The sequence below is a fragment of the Brachyhypopomus gauderio genome, chromosome 15, assembly GCF_052324685.1.
Source record: "Brachyhypopomus gauderio isolate BG-103 chromosome 15, BGAUD_0.2, whole genome shotgun sequence".
Classification (NCBI taxonomy): Eukaryota; Metazoa; Chordata; class Actinopteri; order Gymnotiformes; family Hypopomidae; genus Brachyhypopomus; species Brachyhypopomus gauderio.
Genome location: NC_135225.1, coordinates 18,164,199 through 18,183,807, shown reverse-complemented (window position 1 = coordinate 18,183,807; position 19,609 = coordinate 18,164,199). Strand labels below are relative to the sequence as shown.

Sequence of the window (19,609 nt, the reverse complement as noted above, 5' to 3'; positions counted from 1 at the left end):
TATTTGGACCTGTAGCAGTTGAACAGTGGGTGTGGATTCATCGGCTCGTTCTGTCCGAAAGAACAGACGTCATGATCCACTGCAGAGAAAGTAGTTGAGCAGCTGAAGTGCAGGAGAAGGAGTCGTGTTTGCGTGAGCAGGTCAGTCTACTCTCACAATGCCCCCGTCTGCATGGCTGCAAATATGGATTTCTTTACCATGATAGCCAAAAAAAGATTCTGTTCAGTTGTTTGCAGGTGAGTAATGGACATGAGACTGAGGACATGATGGACATGAGATTGAGGACATGATGGACATGAGACTGAGGACTTGATGGTCATGAGGCTGAGGACATGATGGACATGAGACTGAGGACATGATGGACATGAGACTGAGGACATGAGACTGAAGACATGATGGACATGAGACTGAGGACTTGATAGACATGAGACTGATGACATGATGGACATGAGATTGAGGACATGATGGACATGAGACTGAGGACTTGATAGACATGAGACTGAGGACATGATGGACATGAGATTGAGGACATGATGGATATGAGACTGAGGACATTGCCCTCAAGCATGTGGTGTTCAACTCCATTCTTATCAGCACAGGAACCTGCAACTCTCTCAGGGTGGAGAACACATCTAGCACTCTCTCATGGTGGAGAACACGTCTAGCACTCTCTCAGGGTGGAGAACGTGTCCAGCATTTTCTCAGGGTGGAGAACGTCTCCAGCATTCTCTCAGGGTGGAGAACGTGTCCAGCATTCTCTCAGGGTGGAGAAGGCCTCTAGTACTCTGCATGACCGTCTCCTGTGTCCCTGGAGAACATGTGCCACCATGACTATGTACATTGACGTTTACTTTTGAGGAGACCAAAACAAAATAAAACTCTGCTTTGACACCACGGCAACCATTCCTAACTGCCATTTATTAAATGTCACTCTCCACAGTGGAGAAGCAGCCTTGGACGTCTGGAGCTGTTCTGGCAGCTTTAAGTGCGGCCCTTATCTCTTCATCTCCTCATCTCCTCGACTCCTCCTCACCCCACACGACTACTGCAGACCTCTGCACTTCGGGCATCAGGAGGATGCGGCGCTGGCCACACCCCAGTGGAGCTGGCCACGCCCCTCTGGCTGCCGTGTCTTGTTGCTATTGGCTCACGTCATAAAGATGCAGGACGGGGACGTCTTTGAGATGAGTGTTGGCTGTGGAATGCCACAATCCGTTGGTTGACCTCCACCCATCATTGGTGACATTGCTGATTATGACACAAGGTGCTTGTGGTGTGGGAACTGAGGCCCAGATGGACGGACCGGTGATGGGGAAGGGGGTCACAGGCAGGTAGTGTCTCCCCTGAGCTAACTTTGATATCTCTTATCCACAGAGCCACAGTCTCTCACTGAATACCTCCTTCATCTGCGAACACACAAACGCAGTGGCAGACTTAAGCCCGGACGTGAAGGCAGTGGACCACAGACTTCCACTGCATTTATTCATGAGGAAAATGGCTGTATTTAGCTACTCTACTACTTTGAAGTCTGCAGGGCATTCTGTTGTGTTCTGATAGATTCTGGATGAGCCCAGTGTGAGTCTGCAGACAGATCCAATCTAAGAAACTTCATCCACCACCAGCAGATCTCACAAAAGCTACTGATGAAGCTTCAAAGAACGACTCACGTGCCGTTCAGCACAAAGAACGTGGAGATCAGAGACCATGGTGGGATAGGAGAGACCAAGACTCCTTTAAGCTAGTTGAAGAGATGAAGAGAAAATTTAAAAACACATTAAAGTGTTTCAGAGTGCACAGATGGTGAAGATGGCACCTTCAGTTTTAATTCTAAGAAATAGTTGGAAAAATGCAAATTATAATAAACAATAAAAAAATGGACACGAGGATGTTCAAAGCATTGGTTCCCTACAGAGGAAATGAATTAACACTATCCAGTGTCATCTCATATTTATCTGATTGGTCTTGGTCCTGTTAGTCAAACTCTTCTTCATGTGTGTGTACCCTTCTCGCTGGCTTCTTAAGTCACACTGCACTTCTAACACAAAGCCATTGGCGTTAATTAATCAGCTGTGTCCCTTGAGGAATGCACCGCACTGGGCAGTATTTCTGTTAGTACCTCATTTCTCCAGCTGCGGGCAGGATTTATCCTTCGCTGTTGCCATGGCGGTGTGGACTGCCTTGCTGTGTTCACTCGAGCGGGATTACTGGCTTTCCTTCCCAGCATGCTGTGTCACAGTGGTGTGTGACGGTCCTTACATCCCTGAGGCAGACGGCTGTTGGAGGTGGTGCATCTCATCCTCACACATGAAAGAGCCCAACCACATCTTACTAAACCGCACTGCTGAAGACTAATCCATCCTACCAGTAACACACACACACACACACACACACCCCAACCCCAATACACACACACCAACCACCAGCCCCTGGAACTTACTAACTAATACACACCCACACACGCCAACCCCAGCCACTGAATTGTACTTAGCAATACACACACACACTCACAGACACACACACACACACACACCAAACCCAGCCCCTGAAACTTACTAACCAACACCCACACACACTTACGTGACTCCGTGGCATTTGACAGATATTCTTATGCAATATGGTGGAGTGAATGTGAAATTGCCCCTCCTCACCCACCGAGTGGGAGTTGCCTTCCCCAACAAAAGAAACACTGCCATAACATGGCCTCTCCATTTTGCATATAAATTACTCGTGAATAATTCATGAAGAGTATGTGATTTACATGTCCAGGTGCACTTTGAGCTAACTCGCAGAGGCACATGGATTCCAGGAAGCACGTACCTGCAAGTCTTTACTAGCACACCTGCAGTGTTTGCTGTTCAGAAAAGGGCAGATGACCCATTTGTAAAGTTTATCTAGTCTTCAGGGACACATTACAGGCAGCGGATTAAACCGTCTTCAGGGATCCATTACTGGTTACAATAAACCCAGTGTTGGGCTAAACTGCAGTGGTAGTGGTGATTCCTCACTGCGTGACTTCTTTACTCTAGGCTGAGGAACACTCGATATGTGCAACCAGCTGTTAGCTTTTAGAAGAAGTCTGTTAGTAGCAGGCAGATCAGAAGGTCATCAGCTTCAGATCCACTACTGTCAGGTTGCCACTGCTGGGCACTTGATCAAGTCCCCTAACTCTAAATTGCTCAAATTGTACTTGGTTACAGCTATAAATCACTTTGGGGGGAAAACATCTGCTAAATGCTATAAATGTAAAAAAACATTAAGAAAGAAAAAGTGTATTCCTGTCATTCTTAAGACCAAAACAGGAATTTCTTGTACAGATCTCAGCTAAGGCTCACACATGCCTACAGACACAGGCTATGATGGTTAAAGACCTATAGCAGGTGTACAATGTTCATTAATACCAACCAGCTGATTTAATGAATGAAGCATAATGTACACAGTAGGGGTCCAGAGCATTTAGGGTTCGTTTGCTACGCTGTGTGTTCAGAACAAGACCTATAGGAAAACTGGACAAGACAGCCAGTGACCCGTGTGTGTGTGTGTGTGTGCCTCCAGAAGACTTCACAAAATAAGTCCTGCACGTGGTCATATCAGTTTTTGGGCTCCTAGTTCAATAAAGTCTTTTGTGGATTTAGAGGAAGGTGTTGCTCAGTGTGGGTCACGCAGGCTGCTGTAGCTGGACTATGCAGTCCAGACAGCTCACAAAATCAAACCCAGTTGCCGTAAGACTGCATACACGATGGACTACACCTGTAACGGTGTGTCACCCCCACCCACCCTTGGTTCGGTTGGTACGGTCCGCCGTGTGCCTGTGTTTGTTGTTGTCATCACTCCCTCCTTGTTAGACTGCCTCCTGTCTCCTGCCTCATGTCTCCTGCCTCCTGTCTCATGTCTCCTGCCTCATGTCTCCTGTCTCATGTCTCCTGTCTCCTGTCTCCTGCCTCGTTTCCTTCTCGTTAGTATGTACATTTTAACCATCGTGTTTTGACCTCCGTTGTCAGTGATTGTATGGTCATGTGCTGTCTGTCTTGATTTTTCATTTGTCTGTGTGTTTATTAAATGCTCTACGTTGCAACATTGTCATGCACTCCCTCGCTCACCGTGACACCACCAGGACGTGGAGGTGCGTCGCACCAGCGTATCACACCCTTCCGAGACGCTACCGTCCCGAGATGGGTCTTCCCCAATGCCACAGTATCAGAGGCGGCCTGTCTCTACAGCACGAGGCCTACTGTAGCTCCAGAAATCAGTTTAATTGGGCTAATCTGCATGTATGTAAAACGCAGCCACCGATGAAATATTTATGAAATATTCATGAAACATTCATGCACGTCGTGGGAGTTTCTGCAGGGTGTCACAGTGGAGAGTGGGGAGGAAGAGGAGGAGGAAGAGCAGATGTTTCATTCTGACAGTCCCAGTCTTGAATTCTGATTCATCTCATAGCAACAGCTTCTTTTATCAACATACTGTTGCTTTACAATGGCAAAAAGGAACTTCATTAGCGACATCATAGAGAACCTTTTTGTTTTTTTTGTTTTTTTTTTTTGCCTTTATTTGGTAAAATTTAAAAAGACGTCAGATATGTCCTTGTGTACAATAATGACTCAATACTTTTTTCTGCTTTATATTATCAGTTGGATGAACGCATTTATACTTATTCATTCCACTGTATAGACACATGTATATGTTAGCATGTTGGATTATTCGGAAATAACCTCATCAACGAGGTCATGTGCAGTGTGGATGTTGAACCCGGGACCTCGGCCTCTAGTTCACCAGCTCCCTTCACTGCTGCTGAGCAATGTGGGACTTCATCAGGATGGTTTAAAATATGCAAACATGTCTTCAGTTGTACATGCGTTTGCGAGTCCTGACATGCGTTTGCGAGTCCTGGCGCTGTCCTGTTATTTGATTTGATTCATGACCTTTATTTGAAGTCGTCCTGTATGAATATGATTGAATCACAGCACCTGTACTGAGTACGATTTGTCTCGAGAGGTCCAGTGTTAAAACAGACAGTACAAACAAGAGGACACGAGAGATCCAGTGTTAAAACAGTCACCGTGCATGTTAAAATGTAACATTAATATTTTCAGGCTCTGAAATAAACCATGAATTAAGAAAAGCAGCACATGTCTGACATGGGGGGTGGGGGGGGGGGGTGTGAATGTAGTCGAGCATGTTTAAGATCTGCTCTCTCTGTTGTATGTCATCTGTGCAGCCTGTTCAACATAATTAGTATTTTTTTAGGCAGATAACAGTTAATGAGGCAAAACTTGTCGTAATGCTATGATTGATTTGGCTGGCGAGTGAAAGATGAATTAATTACAGTCCTGCAGACATGTTCATTCTCACTAAGTCAAAATCTTCTCTACACACACACACACACACACACACACACACACACACACACACACACACACACACACACACACACACACACACATTGATTCAAGCAAAATGCATATGTATGCCTCCCCCCCAACCTCCAAACACACCCTCCACATGATGCAGAAATCAAAGAATGATGAAGATTATTTCTTACTGTGTAATTACAAGCTGTATAACTAGCATAAGTAACTTTTTATGAGTTTTGTGTTTGTATTTTTCTATCAAGGTATCATAGATCTTTCTGCACTTTGTACCTGTTTAGGTAATCAACACACAGTTGACATAGCTGTTAACAACCATCCCATAACTGTTAGAGAGTCCTGCAACTGTTAACAAACACTGTACAACTGTTAACAAATGCTGCATAACTACTAACAAATACCACATAGCTGCTAACAAACACCACACAACAGACACCACATAGCTGCTAACAAACACCACATGTAACGGCTAACAACCACCACATAACTGTTAACAAACACCACAATGCACCACATAACTGTTAACAAACAACACATAACAGTTAACAAACACCACAATGCACCACATAACTGTTAACAAACAACACATAACAGTTAACAAACACCACAATGCACCACATAACTGTTAACAAACAACACATAACAGTTAACAAACACCACAATGCACCACATAACTGTTAACAAACACCACATAACTGTAAACAAACACCCCTAATACTGATAAACACTCCTTAACTATTAACAGATGCCCCACAACTGTTAGCAAACACCCCTAATACTGATGACAAACACCCCATAACAAACATCCAGCTAGTGTTAACACCCCAATACTTGTGAAGACTCCATAACTCTGAACATACATCCCACACGTTATCAAATGCCCCATAACTGTGTTTGGTTGTGGAATATTTGTAAATTCAGATGCAGAACTGAAGTAACCATGTTCACAAATATTTCTCTTCATAAAAAAAAAAATTGTCATCCATGTCATTTGGCCTTTGGTCATTTGAACAAAAACTGTACATTTCTGTGGGACAGCTGAAAGAAACTGAATCAAAAAGGCTCTGATTAGTTCAGTCCATAATGGAACTGCTAGCTTTGAGAGGAGGCAGAGAGAGTGGGATGAGTGAGGGATTGAAGAAGAAAGAAGAAAGAAGAAAGGAGGAGAAAACCCTGAGTGCAGATGATGGCTGGTGTAATTACTGATGGATCTGAGCATGAAGCACTTCCACCCAGATTAGCCACAGCCAGAAGCTGGAGCCAATCAGAGACCAGCGTGCTGGCCACCATCCTCATCTTCTGCCCAAACAGGCCTAATGCAGGCTGTGGAAGAACAGAAGAAGCTCTGAGAGGTGCCAAGGGTCATGACCTCCCACTGATTATGCTTCATGACTATAACCACTGGAACACAGCCATTCGGTCATCCAGACTGCTAAATACAGAGCAAATGTATTCAGAGCAGATTGCATTTCTCCAAAGTGCATTTCCTGTTTGCATTTGGTCAGTTCCATTTCACTGTCAATGGTGTGTGATGGTTAATGTGCCTCTCTGTTGCGCATGGTCCTTTTATAGCACTGCTTTTACACACACACACACACACACACACACACACACACACACACACACACACACACACACACACACGCACGCACGCGCACACACACACACACACACACACACACATGCACACCATTCCCCCCCCCCCGCCCCCTCACACACACAGTTAATAATGCCACACTGATCAAATTTGACCAAAAGCCATGGCAAAAGACAGAGACTGTGCACAAGCACATGCAGTCTTGTATTACTCTCTGTGTGGGTACTTTCATTGACTTGTATATTACTGCATTTTTCAAGTTCAAGTTCTCACTGCTTGAAACATCTACCTGGAATCTCTTGGCCTAAAAAACATCAAAAAACCTGACGGTTCCATTTAATTAAACTGAAGCGGTGAGTGCAAATAATGAGAGAAACTCAGCCAAGTGGAGCTGTGTGGGGCTGTGTGGAGCTGTGTGGGACTGTGTGGAGCTGTGTGGGGCTGTGAGGAGCTGTGTGGGGCTGTGAGGAGCTGTGTGGGGCTGTGAGGAGCTGTGTGGGGCGGTGAGGAGCTATGAGGAGCTGTGAGGAGCTGTGTGGAGCTGTGAGGAGCCGTGTGGAGCTGTGAGGAGCTGTATGGAGCTGTATGGAGCTGTGTGGGGCTGTGAGGAGCTATTATGACCAGTGTGGGACTGTGTGGAGCTGTGAGAAGCCGTGTGGAGCTGTGAGGAGCTGTGTGGAGCTGTGAGGAGCCGTGTGGAGCCGTGAGGAGTTGTGAGAAACTGTGTGGGGCTGTGAGGAGCTGTGAGGAGCCGTATGGGACTGTGTGGAGCTGTGAGGAGCCGTGTGGAGCTGTGAGGACCCGTGTGGGACTGTGTGGAGCTGTGAGGACCCGTGTGGGACTGTGTGGAGTTGTGAGGAGCTGTGTGGAGCTGTAAGGAGCTGTGAGGAGCTGTGTGAGGCAGTGAGGAGCTGTGAGGAGCCATGTGGGACTGTATGGCGCTCTGAGGAGCTGTGTGGAGCTGTGAGGAGCTGTATGGGGCTGTGAGGAACCATGTGGGACTGTGTGGAGCTGTGAGGAGCCATGTGGGACTGTTGGAGCTGTGAGGAGCTGTATGGGGCTGTGTGGAGCTGGGAGAAGCTGTATGGAGTGGTGAGGAGCTGTGTGGAGATGTGAGGGGCTGTGGGGAGCTGTATGGGGCTGTGTGGAGCTGTGAGAAGCTGTGTGGAGTGGTGAGGAGCTGTGTGGAGCTGTGTGGAGCTGGGAGATCAGCTCTGTCCCCGGGTCCCTGGGTTCAGCTCTGTTCTTGGGTCTCTGGGTTCAGCTCTATCCCCAGGTCCCTGGGTTCAGCTCTGTCCCAGGGTCCCTGGGTTCAGCTCTGTCCCTGGGTCCCTGGGTTCAGCTCTGTTCTTGGGTCTCTGGGTTCAGGATTTGTCCTTTGTCACTTCCACACAAGGAATGCTGTGCAAATCGCTGCCCGCGGAGACATTGAAGGACAGACTGAAATGGAAAACCAAGACGTGGCGGTGTGCTCTGACAACTACGGCGCTAGCTGGAGCGGGTTCATGAGAGCAGAGGAATAAAGAGTCAGAGAGGGATATCATTGTTTCATAATTGATTATAAATGATTCATAATTGTTGTTGCTCTTAGTTTGTTTATTTTATATGGTATCTATTGTAATGCTTTGGCAATATTGTAACAAAATACAGTCATGCCAATAAAGCTTCTTGAATCTGTATCTGACAGGGTTCTCATCACTGTTGAAGGCAAGTGAATGTACAGCAGGGCTAGCAAATTAACAGCAGGGCTAGTGAACTAACAGCAAGGCTAGCGAATGTAAAGCAGGGCTAGTGAACGTAAAGCAGGGCTAGTGAACTAACAGCAAGGCTATTGAACGTAAAGCAGGGCTAGTGAACATAAAGCAGGGCTAGTGAACTAACAGCAAGGCTATTGAACGTAAAGCAGGGCTAGCGAACTCATAAGAGGGATTATAGCAGGATTAATCAACCTTACAGGATAAACCTACATTAGGGCTAGTAAACTTACAGTAAGGCTTAAAGCAAGGCTAATCAACCTTACAAAGTATGGCAAACTCACAGCAGGGCTAGCAGTGGAGCTAGCAAACGTACAGCAGGGCTAGTTAACGTACAACAGTTCTAGCTAACTCACAGCAGAGCTAGCATATGTAAAGCAGGGCTAGCAAACCAAATCTTCATTCTGACGCATTCAGTGTTTCACAGAGCAGTCCCTGCTGACCAGAAGAGATCTCACATGAGATCTGATTACCAAGGAAACAGCTGTGTTCACAGAGCTGCTCACTCAACACTCACTCAACACACTCCTATTATACACAGTAGATGCTGCATGTCCATTTCTGCGCCCAGTTAAGTGGATTCACAATGAAAATGGTAGAGTCCTTTCAGAATACACACTTCTTATTACTGCATAATAACAACACACACATATGCACACAGATACACACTCCTGCATGCACACACACACAAACACACGCACACACACACACACACGCACACACACACACAAGCACACAGTTACACACACTCACATGCACACAAACACACACATGCACACAGATACACACACCCACATGAACACATACACACACACACACACACACACACACACATGCACAGACACACGCACATGCACACACACACATGCACACAGATACACAAACCCACATGCACACACACACACACACACACACACACACACACACACACACACACACACACACACACACACATGCACATAGATATATACACCCACACACACACACACACACACATGATTGACAACACACACAACTGCAGCAGCTACAGATATGCCACATGCTGGGATTCTATGCCAGACGTACCAGCCCCTCAGATGTACATGAAGAGATAAGGCCTCTCTGTGACTACGGTCTGTAATCCTGTTTTGTATGTGTGTGTGCATCCTGGTTGTCAATAATAGCACTGTAGTTGCAGCCTGCTGCCTGCATGGGGCAGCATTGAGCAGCTACAGACCAACTGCACACAGGAGACAGAGCCACTGCGTTGTCTCCTGCCGATATGGTTCAAAGCATCTTCTCTGGATGAGCAAACAGTGAACTCTGACCCCTTCTTCCACCTGCTTAGGCATTGGTGTGGTTAGACGCTCGAACGCACGTTTCTACTTCCATACGGACGGCACCCATTCATCTTTCAATCATATGCATGTCTCTCATAGCTGTCCATCACTTCATTTAGCTGTGCAGATCGCCAAGAGTGAGAGCATCATGTCCAATTTTATGCTAGATAGAGAAGAAGGCAAGGGGGGGGGGGGGGGTCTGTGTTGCCTAAATGGAGAGATGGGGGAGAGAGAGAGAGAGAGGGGAAAGAGAGAATGAAAGCCATAGAGAGAGAGAGAGAGAAAGGGAGGGTGAGAGAGATAGGCTGAGAGAGAGAGGGAGGGAGGGGAAAGAGACAGAGTGAGAGAGTGAGAGAGAGAGAGAGAGAGAGAGAGAGAGACAGAGAGAGAGAGAGAGGGGTAATGCAAGCAAGCTGCCAAGAGCTTTTTTATTCGTTTTGTTTGTTTCAAGGCTCTCTGCTAATGAAGAAACACACTCTGCTTCATCCTCCATTTTCCATGAGTAGACATGCACCGTTTTTGTCTCTTTAGAGGAAACTGCTTTTTCCAATTTACACTGAAACACACACACACACGCACACACACACACACACACACACACACACACACACACACACACACACACACACACACACTCCTTTATGACACTCAGTTACACTCCTACAAACATGACATGTTCTCACCACACTAACATGCCTTCGTAACACTAGTGTGTCAATAATCATGGAGAAAAAAACGTGGATCAATTATTGTGGAGAAGAAAGGCAGGAAGAAAGACATGCTGATGATAAATCACACAAAATAATCTGTAAGCTTTACAGAGGGGATTCTCAAGATGCCCTCAAACATAGATCAATAATCAAGCAGATATATTAAGATACATGAAAAAATGTATGCTACAATGGGGAGGTTCATCTAAAATGTCTATTTATGTCATAAATGTGTCTAAATAAAAAATGTCATTTTTAATTTTCTAGTTTGAAAGCTGTTGATATACATGACAGTCTCAATGTTATTATTTTTATACACAATTCTACTTAAGTCAGAAGTTTGTAACTTGTGTTTTGTGGGAATAAAGATGATGTCAGTAGTGTCACTAATGCTAATTGCTACACTGATTGCTAAACGAGGTCACATCCTGTGTTGCTCATCGTGAATAAGCAATGAAATAAAGTTCAGTATTGACTTCCAAACTCAAGTTTCACCTGACCTGTGGCTCTGACCAGGGTTCCAAAACGCATACAGGAACGTGTACACTTACATACACTTGAGCACTAAATGAGCACTAAATGAGCACATTTTCCATTCCTAACCCTGGAGTGCAGCTGTTCATATCCCACAGAGAGCTTTGACTCCATGATGGTTAAAATATTGTTAATGTATCTATTAACATGAATTTGTTGAAGACTGGTTTCATATGGTCAATAACACTGATAAAAAAAAGCTATCTGGTAAACTAGCCATGTCAACCTGGCTTTGGTCATCAATGCACCACATAAGTGGCACAACTCAGACGTGCAGTAGTAGAGGGCCGTTAGGGGAAGCTGCTTTAGCCTCTATGGCTTCTGGAGAGACACTTCTAAGTTAATAGGGCGCAATTGGGCCGGTCCTCCAAGCGCAGGACAATGGCTCTGACTCACCAGAAGTGATCTGTTCTGCCTCATTCTCATTCACTCACTGCAGCCACTGAGGAAAGAGCCCGCTACTGCAGGGCCAGATAAAATGAAGATGAAGTGTGTGTGTGTGTGTGTGTGTGTGTGTGTGTGTGTGTGTGTGTGTGTGTGTGTGTGTGTGTGTGTGTGTGTGTGTGTGTGTGCGTGTGTGTGTTTGTGTTTCCATAGCCACTCATCTTGGATTTCACCAAGGGGCCTGTGCAGAATAGCAGTATTTGTGTATATGTATATGTACAGAGCATAGACAATACCACATATGAACCTCAGTGGGATGATGGACTAGTCAGAAAACAGAGCTACTATCCACAATGAAACGGTGAACCTTCAGGCGTAGACCAGGAAGATGGCGTGATGAAGTGGTGAACCTCAGACAGCAGGATCCTGAGATGGATGGGAATGAGGAGGAGCAGGAATGGACCATCGTTCAGGGAAGGTTTGACTGGCACGCTGTGAGGAGGACAAACCCCTGCATGATAACCCCTGCACAGCCGGCTAACTGAGAAAATGGCTGACATGGAGACATCCAAAACGATGGCTGGAAAAGGCTGGACTGAAAAACAACATGGAGGCACTAATCATGGAAGCTCAGAAACAAGCCCTGAATACAAGATCAATAGAAGCTGATCCACAACACCAGGCCGGACCCCAGATACAGGCTGTGCACAGATGCCCCTGAGACACCCAGGCAGTGCTATCAGGCAGTGTGCACATGGAACACCATAACGAAGAGGCTGGTATAGTGTAGAGAAACATCTGTACGGAGAACGGGCTGGAAGTTTAGAGGTCATAGAGGTCAAAGTGGGTCACACCCCTGAAGATGGAGGAGAATGATGGGGGGTAAGATCCTGTGGGACTTCCAGATACAGACTGAGAAATGGTGATGATTAACCACCCAGTACAGAAGATTAACCACCCAGCAGAAGAGGGCCGTAGTGATGGATGTAGAGATGGATGTATAGATGGATAGTGACAAATGTAGTGACGGATGTAGTGATGGATGCAGAGATCTCAGGTGAGGACATCATGAATAAGGAACATGAAAAGCTTGAGAAATAACAAGGGCTGAGAGAAGACAGGGTTGTCAACTTTTCAAGAAGATCACTTGGAGTGAGATTAGATCTTGGAGGGGGGGGGGCGTTCCAGTGTAAATTGTTAGTGGGGGGGGGGGGGTGTAAAATTAAGTATTTTAAGGAAGGACACAAATTAAGTATTATTTATCGATTGCCAGTGGTTGGCAAACTAGTAACTCATTGAATCATAGATGTTGATCAGAGATAAATAAACTAGATTTTTTTCGGCGTGAGAAATCGGATGTGTGGCGTGTGAGCGTGTGAAAACGGTCAAATGCGTGTGTCTCATGATCAATGTGTGAGAGTTGGCAACCCTGAGAAGAGTAGGACCTTCCCAGTGACAGGGTGTGTGTGTGTGTGTGTGTGTGTGTGTGTGTGTGTGTGTGTGTGTGTGTGTGTGTGTGTGTGTGTGTGTGTGTGTGGATATAAACCCTATATGCATAAAAGTATTGGGATACCAATGATTTACACATACGGGAGCTTTTACAACATCTCATACAAAAAAAATGATCAGTTGGTCTCCCACAGTATGAATAATACAATGACAACCACAGACAGTCAAGTTCTGCCCTGGGAAACATAATGTAATGTTGTTTTTTCAGGTCTACAAACCCCTCCTAATCATTTGAACCATTGTCTCCACGTTGTAGCAATAACCACTTTCATTATTCCTGGAAAGCGTCATTCATTCAAATGTGCATATGTGCAGTCAGACCCTGATGTTGGACGAGAGGGCCTGGCCCATGACCTCTGCAACCTCATGATCACCATGACCTCATGACCTCTGCTACCTCCGCTCTACTTGATCCCAAAGGTGTTCTATGGGGTTGGGATCAGGGCTCTGTGTGGGCCAAACAAGTTCATCGACACCAAACTCACACAACCATGCTTTTATGGACCTTGCTGTTTGCACTGTCTTAACCCTAACCCCAACCCCAAACACAACCCTAACCCTAAGCCTGTTACGGACCAAGGTACCCATGGGCCCTTGTCCTCTGTCCTTATCCCTGAAGGCTCTCAGCGATGGACTCCACCAGATTCTCATATTGATATTCATATCCCAACCCTAACCCTAACCCCAACCCCAAACACAACCCTAACCCTAACCCCAACACTAACCCAAACTGTTGGAAACACGGCCATGCGTGCGCGTCGGTGCGCTGAAGCATTAAAACTTCCCTTTACTGGAACGAAGGGGCTTCTGCCAACTCCTGAAGATCAACCCCCTTGGAGTGTCCCTAGGTAGGCAGGTACTGTTCTCCTGGCATTCGCCAAACCCGACTCATCCATCAGACTGCCAGACAGTGGAGAGTGAGTCATTACTCCACAGAACACGTCTCCACCACTCCACAGTGCAGCGGCCGTGTGCTCTACACCACTCCATAGTTCTTGGCATTGTGCTTGGTGATGTAAGGTTTGCATGCAGATGCCCAGCCATGAAGCTCCTGCCACAGTTTGTGTGCTGATGTTAATGCCAGAGGTGGTGTGGAACTCTGCAGCAACCTTTACACACTATACACCTCAGTCCTCCATGACCTGCTGTAGAACTTCACCTCAGTCCTCAAAGACCTACTCTATAACTTCTTCTCAGTCCTCGATGACCTGCTGTAGAACTTCACCTCAGTCCTCAAAGACCTACTCTATAACTTCTTCTCAGTCCTTGATGACCTTCTCTATAACTTCACCTCAGTCCTCGATGACCTTCTCTATAACTTCACCTCAGTCCTCGATGACCTTCTCTATAACTTCACCTCAGTCCTCAAAGACCTACTCTATAACTTCTTCTCAGTCCTCCATGACCTGCTCTATAACCTCACCTCAGTCCTCGATGGCTCCACTCTGGAACTTTACGTGGTCTGACACTGTGTGACTAAGTTGCTGTGGTTCCTGAACTCTTTTCATAACTACCCCTCACAGCTGATCGTGGAGGGAAGATATTTCACAAACTGACTTGTTGCAATGGTGGAATCCTATTATAGCACCAAACTCAAATTCCATGAACGAATTCATAACAACCCAAACTTTGTAAACTATGGCAAGGTTTGAAAACCACAGCTAGGTGCTTGATTTTATACAATTATGAGAAAGGTACTGAATAAAACACTTGAAATCAATTCATAGGAGATATTTTCTGTTCATGTAGTTTATGTATGCATTGGTGTCCATATACAGTATGTGTATATACATACTAAATATTATTATTACTATATATATATATATATATATATTTATTTATTTATTTATTATTATTTAGACAGGTCATCAGTATGTGCACATTTGCTGTTATTGTACCAGTGTGATCTAAACCAGGAGTGAAGCTGAGTCGAATCAGGTCTAAATAGGTCATATCTGTTTTTCTCTAGATGAAAACTGGAGAGGAATCTTCACATAATAACTACTGTCCATAACTCCAACTCTGCGCATATTCTAAAGGTCACACTTAGTACACGGACAGTATACATCTGTGTGAGTGTGTGTGTGTGTGTGTGTGTGTGTGTGTGTGTGTGTGTGAGTGTGTGTGTGTGTATGTGCATGTTTCTGGTCTGTTCACGTTTTTTCTAGCATTACCCATCACGTCAGATGGACGCCTGTGTGTCAGTGAGCTAGTTAACTCTCATCACACTTCTGTTCCCAGATCTGGAGATGCAGAACGGAGTGTCAGGCACACAGAGGGAGGGGGATACTGCCTCATTTACCATCCAATTCATCATCGCTATAATTGTGGTAATAAAGTGGATTAGTGTGGTAAAGTTAACCTTTAGCATGGGTGAAAGGTAATTGCCCACATTAGGGAGAGGTCAGATTTCACACACTTTCCACTTCTCAGGCGAGTCTGTTTCACCGAAGGACACAACCACAGAGACAACTGAGTCAACAGAGTCAACAGAGACCACAGAGACACCAGAGTCCACAGAGTCCACAGAGACACCAGAGTCCACAGAGACCACAGAGACCACAGATACAACAGAGTCCACAGAGACAACAGAGTCCACCGAGTCCACAGAGTTCCACTCCCAACTGGCCTCCTCCACTTCTGGTTTTACTTCTATTTGTCCTGAACCTCCACTTGGTTTTATATAAAAAACTCCCTTTTCATTTCTCTCTCTCTCTCTCTCTCTCTCTCTTTCTGTTACTCCACTGCCTGTATTTTTGTTGTTGTCCCTGTGTGGATATTTATTTCTCTTTGAATAAAGATGCTCAAATTGAATAGAGCCAGTAATAAGTCAGCAGTGAATAGAGCCAATCAAATCAACCCATCCACAGCATTAACGTTTCCTCTGGGCAGAGCGTGATCTCACACGCTCACGCATCACTCCCTAGGCTCTCGTCTCATTGGACAGGAATAGCCAATCAAAAATAATCCTGAGCTTTCATTAATGAGCTTGAACTCAAAATGAACTTCTGGTATGTGTTTTATAATAGTATGAAAGAGCAGGCATATCCACATCACATTGTGCACACCCCGCTTTGGCCGTGGCTACAGAAGCACAGTGTATCCCCTATGGAGGGACATTATGTGATGCTTGGTAAAGGTTGCTGTGACCGGATTGGCCACAGCTGGTCCAATAGGGATGGACCAAACGTACGACACACATTTGCAACATATAAACTTGGTACAGGCTGCGTCTGTACCAATTAAAGAAACACCCCCGTGAGTGCTGGCAGTTGTAGTCACTTAAGCGTTGATTACAACACTACTTCCTTACAGCTGGTCCCCGTGTCTGGAGGACGAGCACCAGCCCAACAGGTCTGCAGAGATGTTAGTGTGGTGTTTCCGCTGGAGGCTACTGAGAAGACCTTCACTCCCACTCACCTTATTTACTTTGACCCCAAGGCTCAGAGCTGCACACCTTGTATTAGGGGAGTTTCTACAGCAGGTTATGTCCTAGAGGACATGGACATATATTACTACCAGTATCGCAAAGCTGTAGGAGAGAATCACCTTCACAACCGCCCCGTTCGAGATGGAGCGAGCTGGTTTTTTCGCTGCCCCGCTGCGAGAACCTGTGCGGAACGTCGGGTTCTAAAAAAACGGGCTGTGAAGGGTAGATGTTCACCTGCGTGTGAGGTGCAGAAATACAGACGAGGCCTAATATAAACGTGCAGCGCGAGATCCTTGGCATGAAGGAACGGCCTCAACTGGCGGCCCAGGAGCCATTAAACCACGAAGCAGAACCTACGCTGGTCTGCGGCTCCTTCTGCGACGCTCATGCCTCCGCAATCGCCCCCATCACTCACAGCCGGGAGGGGACGAGATGGGCGGGGCGCGCTCAACCAATCATGCGCCAGCTGCAGCGTGGGAGCATCTCGCCGTTTTAATTGATTGCAATTGCGCTTGTCATCATTCCGGCGGTGCCTGGCAGCCCGTTAGGCTGTTGCTCGTTAGGCTGGCCGTTAGCCCGTTAGGCAGTCGCACGATTAAAGGTTAAGTGAGGGTGGCAAAGGCCAGCGAGGCCGTCGTTAACATGGTTTGTTTACACAGAAAGCAGTTGTTTGGAATGATTCCACGTATTAGCATTAGCCGCTAAATTTGTTTCCAAGCGGTGGCTATTTGAAATGACTACAGACGACGCATCATTAGCGAGAGCAGCTTCAGCAGAGAGGTCAACGTTACAGCCATCACTCTGCTAGCGATGACTCTCAGCCACCCGCGTGTGGGCAGGACGATGGTGGGCCACAACGTTCTTTGACCACAAGCATATAGAAAATGACTCGGATATGAATTCAGATGCCAGTGAGCACTCACGCTCAGACGGGCAGGTCTGACAGGACCACCCTTCTACCCTGGATAGTTTGAGCATTACCGTCGTGGTCACTCAATCGTTAAGTGAGATGCACCAGTAAGTGAGCAGAGCGAAAGGGAGACACGCGTGTCCCCGTTTGAGCGGTTATCTCGTCGGCGTGGGCAGAAGAGCAGCTTTCAGCCACACGGCACCCGGACCCAAACCTACACACGCCACCGCACGAACCTCTACTGGACAGTGGAGAAGTGAGCCTTCACTGCTGATGTGGCCGTGTATTTAATCTTGTTTGAGTTCATGCTATGAGTGTGTACAGCTTTAAGCTTTAATGTCACTGCTATGATGTGTACAGTTAAAACGGTGTGTCTGGCTGTGGGCTACAGTGCCCACACACTGCCAACCAGCTCAGTATTATTTGTTACCAAGAACAATAGTTACCCCCTCACTCCACACCCCCCCAACACACACACACACACACACACACACACACACACACACACACACACACACACACACACACACACACACACACACACGTGTGCGCCGACTGAGCCCAGTACTCAAGCCCCCTGGGGCTACAGCCTGCACTGTTGTCTGCAGAGTGTGTGTGAGTGTATTATTCATGCTTCCTGATGAAAACAAATCTTTTATTTATACAGCATGTTTATCCTTAGTCCTGGATTAGTGGATTTAGCCCCAGTGGGGATCTACCCTCTCCTGAGACATTGCTCCAACACACAAACATTTATGGGAGAGAGAGCGAGAGAGTGTGTGTGTGTGTGTGTGTGTGTCTTTGTGTGTGTGTATGTGTGTGTGCATGCATGTGAGGGAGAGTTGAGGGGGAGAGAGAGGGGAGAGAGAGGGGAGAGAGAGGGGAGGTGAGGGAGAGGGGAGAGAGAGGGGAGGTGAGAGGGGAGGAGAGAGGGGAGGTGAGAGGGGAGGAGAGGTGTCTTGGGCCTTTGGGTTTAAAATGATCCGCCTGCGTGTAAAGGGTGGGGCCTCGAGGGACAAGGGGGGGGGGGGGGGGGGGGGGTGTAGCGGATTGGCTGGCTCCCTCCGCCCAGGAGAGGGAGAGGGAGAGGGAGAGGGAGAGGGAGAACGCCATCCGCCCACGGCCGTGGAGGAATTAGGGTGCTCCTCTTCCTCACTCCCTGGCGTCCGCGGAGGCACCATCAGATTCCTCTCCACTCTTCGTCTTCATCAGCCAGCGAGCGCGGCAGCCACAAGTTAGTGTTCACATGCACAAACAGCAGAGGCTGAGCACGAGCGAAAGATTAACAGACAGGGTGCGTTTGTGGAGAGGGGGGCGCGTGAGAGGAGGTGATCTGCTCTGAATGATCACAGGAGCAGCGGCGTTAGGGAGCGTGTGACAACGGTTCAGCGGGTGTCTCCTCCTGCCCAACGCAGCTGACGTGTTGCGTGATGGCACCCCAACACAACGCCTGGATTTGCTGAGATTTATTGGGCAATTGGATATGGTCGTTTTGTTTGGTGCTCAGAGGAGAGGATACTGGGAAGCTAACGGTGGAAGCTGCCTGACACGGACCAGAACAAGACCAGTTTCAACAGATGAGACAGACCGTCAGTGTCAAACCCTCATTAGCAATATGCTGCAAGGGTCTGCTTAAAAAGAAGCTTTTATACAACCTGAACAATAAAATGTTGTTTAATTGCTCTTTTTAATTTAATTATTCTATTATTTAATTAAGAAATTCAAAGTCCAGGAGTCCTGAGTTCTTAATTGCACACTGAGACCATAGACAGAATATTTTTGATTGAGATAATTAACCCACAGGTCAGAATCAACCCAAGCACATGTGTGTTATCATGTATTTGTGTCATTATACATCATTATCAATAATTGTGACACCACTGACACTAATAGCTGTTCAAATGTCTGTTTGGTGATTTCCCCAGAAATGAATACACATATTAGATTAGTTACATGTAGTCTTGGCCCCGAGTTACAGACACAGTGACACGCCACAGTTCAAGGTCCCGTCACACAGAAGACACGCCACAGTTCAAGGTCCCATCACACAGAAGACACACCACAGTTCAGGGTCCCATCACACAGAAGACACA

At 46.6% G+C, this 19,609-nt stretch overlaps 1 protein-coding gene across 2 annotated transcripts in view; it reads right to left on the bottom strand.

Moving 5' to 3' along the window:
* nrg3a (neuregulin 3a) overlaps positions 1-19,609 on the bottom strand; it is a 257,130-nt gene that overhangs the window by 105,040 nt on the left and 132,481 nt on the right. The gene's annotated exons all lie outside the window — the stretch shown is intronic.